Source organism: Acomys minous (genome assembly GCF_964271855.1).
Source record: "Acomys minous genome assembly, chromosome: 6".
NCBI lineage: Eukaryota > Metazoa > Chordata > Mammalia > Rodentia > Muridae > Acomys > Acomys minous.
The window spans coordinates 79957065-79960451 of record NC_140487.1 but is presented as its reverse complement, the minus strand read 5'-3'; the positions used below and the strand labels follow the sequence as shown (position 1 = coordinate 79960451).

The window sequence follows — 3387 nt, the reverse complement described above, 5'->3', positions numbered from 1 at the left end:
CTCTTGTATTACATCAACATGCTAAAAGCCCCGTGTGCTGACTCCTTAACTTTTAGCTATTTTTGCACTTTGGAGTGATTGTTTTTAATTTCTGTGGAGGTGGATTTTTTTCATTTGGATATTACATTTCTAAAGATTAAGGTCAGTTTCAAAGTACATGGAGTTACGTTTTGAGCTAGATTGACTGTGCTATTCCGGTTTCTGATTCATCTATCTGGCTTATTTGAGGCCAAGTTAATGTCTGATCTGCATATAATGAGTCTTTGAAATTGAGCGAATGCCTAATTGAAAACATAATTATTTTTCATTACGTGTCAAGCTCCGCTCATGCTGAAGTAGTTTGCAATGTGACTGACGTAGAAAAGTGGAATGAATCATGCTTTTAATAAGTTAGTGTTCTTTTGATGGCATTCTTTCTGAACACCTCCCCCCCCTTTGAGACAAAGCCACACTATGTAGCCCAGGATAGCCTAGAACTCAAAGCCTCACTATGTAGCCCAGGATAGCCTAGAACTCAGAGATCTACCTGCTTCTGCTCCCCTAGTGAGACTAAAGCCATGCTTTGCCATGCCCAGACTTTTTAATTTTTTAAATATATATACCTTTTATTAAAAACAGGACTTATCCCTGAAATTACTTCAGGGTACGCCTCAAAGGTACAGCTATCCGGGTGCGGAGCGCTATAATCCCAGCGCTCAGGAGGCAGAGGCAGGCGGATTGCTGTGAGTCCGAGGCCAGCCTGGTCTACAAAGTGAATCCAGGACAGCCAAGGCTACACAGAGAAACCCTGTCTTGAGAAACAAACAAACAACAACAACAAAAACTTACAGCTAATAATAATGAAAGTGATGAGTGTTGCCTTTTTTTAAAAAAAGGCATTACAGCAGGGTGGTGGTACATACCTTTAATCCCAGTATTTAGAAGACAGAGGCAGGTGGATCTTGAGTTTGAGGTCAGCATGGTCTACAGAGCAGGTTCTAGGACAGGCAGGGCTACACAGAGAAACTGTCTTAGTAGTAGTAGTAGTAATAGTTGTTGTTGTAGTAATAATAATAGTAGTAATAACAACAACTGCATATATTATATGATATTGTAATATATAACTATTAGATAATTAAACATCATTTAATAATTAATATTAAAAAGTCATTCAATTTTTTTTAGCCTTACATCATTATAACTGTAAAATTGACATAAACCAGAGTGAAAAACATGCCAGGGAGCACTGCCCCATGGCTGTTTAGCATCAGGAGCTGTGAGACTGATAGTTCATTATCTGGGGGAGGAATTGCCTCCTAAAGTACAAAGCACTGATTTCTGTTTCACAGCCTGGGTTACTAGGAAACTAAAACTCCAAACAAAACTTTCAGAAATGTTTAAAACGGACATAAACTGAATATCCTAGACAGCGATGAGATGAACAGGAGAGAAAAGGGCCTGATCTGATCTGCAGAAATGAACTGGGGCCTGCCTTTTATGTAACTTACTTATTACATGTCTCAGTTTCTGGGTGTTTTGGGTTTTTATTTTGAGACAGGATGTTGTGCATCCCTGGCTGTCCTGGACCTCACTATGGAGACCAGACTGGACTCCAGCTCACAGAGACCTTCCCCTTGAGTGCTGGGGTTGCAGGCATGCACCACCACAGCAGCTTTATTTTTATGTTATGGGTTTGAGTGTTTTGTCTGCATTTGTGTCTGTGTGCTGTGTGTGTGCAGTGCCCCCAGGGCCCAGAAGCAGCATCAGATCCTCTGTAGCTGGGGATAGAGATGGTTATAATAACAGCCACCATGTGGGTGCTGGGAATGGAACCCCCAGCCTGCTCTCAAAACTGCTGAGTCATCTCTGCAGCTAACCAGTGCTCCAGTACGCGCGCGCCCCCCCCTCTCTCTCTCTCCTGTGTGTGTGCGTGTGTGTGTGTGTGTGTGTGTGTGTGCTGTAAGTCATTCTTTGACAAGTTCATGCTTGTATACCATGGCTCTCCAACGCCCCATGGTTTGGGTTTCGTTTTTTCTATCTCTAAAGTGGTCTTATGTTACGTCATCTGGTTCCATAATCCCTTTTTGGATGAGATGGTGAACAGTTCATTGTTAACTTCATCGGGTTTTGTGAAAATTAAGTGAAAGACACATAGAAAATGTTTGACTGTTAGGCAGCTGTGCAGCATACTGTGATGTTTGGTTATGGAACCAAGTCTCAGAGAACTAGCTCATAGAGAGGCGCCTGCCTCTGCCTCCTGTGTGCTGGGATAAAGGCGTGTGCCAGCAAGCCCGGCTCTAGGAAAGTGAACTTGGGGAGATGCAGTCTGTGAACAGGGGAGACGAAGTGGGAAGTGTGTGATGCACATGTGACCAGAAGGGAAGTTGAGTTGTGTTCGTGTGTGAGTCGTGCGCTCACCTTTCCTGTCTGTACAGTGCCATGTGACCCCTTTTCTTCTGCTTCCTCCTGTCTCCAGCCAGGGCATCCTTCAGCCCTTCATTCAACGGGACGCCTCCGCGGGGAGTGACACCGCTGACACTGACGGACGTGGTGACTGACAGGCTGCCCTGGCTCAGTTATCACAGTGCTGATGCTGTCTGTTCTAAAGGTACAGTACTGTGATAACTGAAGGATGGCAGCCATCTTGCCTTCCTCCCAAGAGCTCTCATCACAGAAGGTGAAAGACGAATGGGAAGCAGGACACAGGACAGGACCAGACACTTCCGCCGCTTCTGCGTTTACCTCTTCTCCGCTCCGTTTGGTAACGGGGGAATAAAACAACATGGTAGTTTACGTGGGCTGTGGAGACGATTCTGCTGGGTGGACGGAAAGTCAGTGGAGCCTGCTGTGTCCTTAGAAGATTGATCCTGGGGAAGTCCTAAGACGATATCAATGTGTCTAGGGTGGTAGTGAGAGAAATGAGCCATTTTAAAAATTAAAAAAAAGGACCTTGATGACAGCTTTGCACCTAGTCCTTCACTGTTAGATGTTCACAGTTAAATAGGGAGAAGATTGGCGTTATGTGTCAAACAGTATTGATGTGGCATGAATAAAATTATATCTGTGACTAAGGAATGGATAGTGATATGGCTTTTTTCCAAAAAGTTCATTACGAAATGTTATCTCTACGTGAAAATAAGTTATTTTATTCAATTAGGTAAATAAGGACCATTCTACACACCAGCACAAATCAGCTTCAGAGATTGGCCCGCATCATCTTAAAAAATACCGTGTAGACGCCGTGAAGATGGCTCTGTCAGGGGCCGGCAAGATGGCTCATCGGTTAAGAGCAGTGTTTGCTCTTCCAGAGGTCCTGAGTTCAATTCCTAGCAACCACATAGTGGTCACAACCATCTATAATGAGATCTGATGCCCTCTTCTGGCATGGACCATATATGCACACAAAAC

The 3387-nt window shown here is 44.0% G+C and overlaps 1 long non-coding RNA gene across 1 annotated transcript in view; it reads left to right on the top strand.

The window, feature by feature from the left end:
- LOC311599386 overlaps window positions 1-3054 on the top strand; it is a 15617-nt gene extending 12563 nt beyond the window's left edge. The window contains exon 2 of the long non-coding RNA XR_014779878.1: window positions 2456-3054. This is a non-coding gene — a long non-coding RNA (uncharacterized lncRNA). The remainder of the gene's footprint in view (window positions 1-2455) is intronic.
- Window positions 3055-3387: the final 333 nt, after the last annotated feature.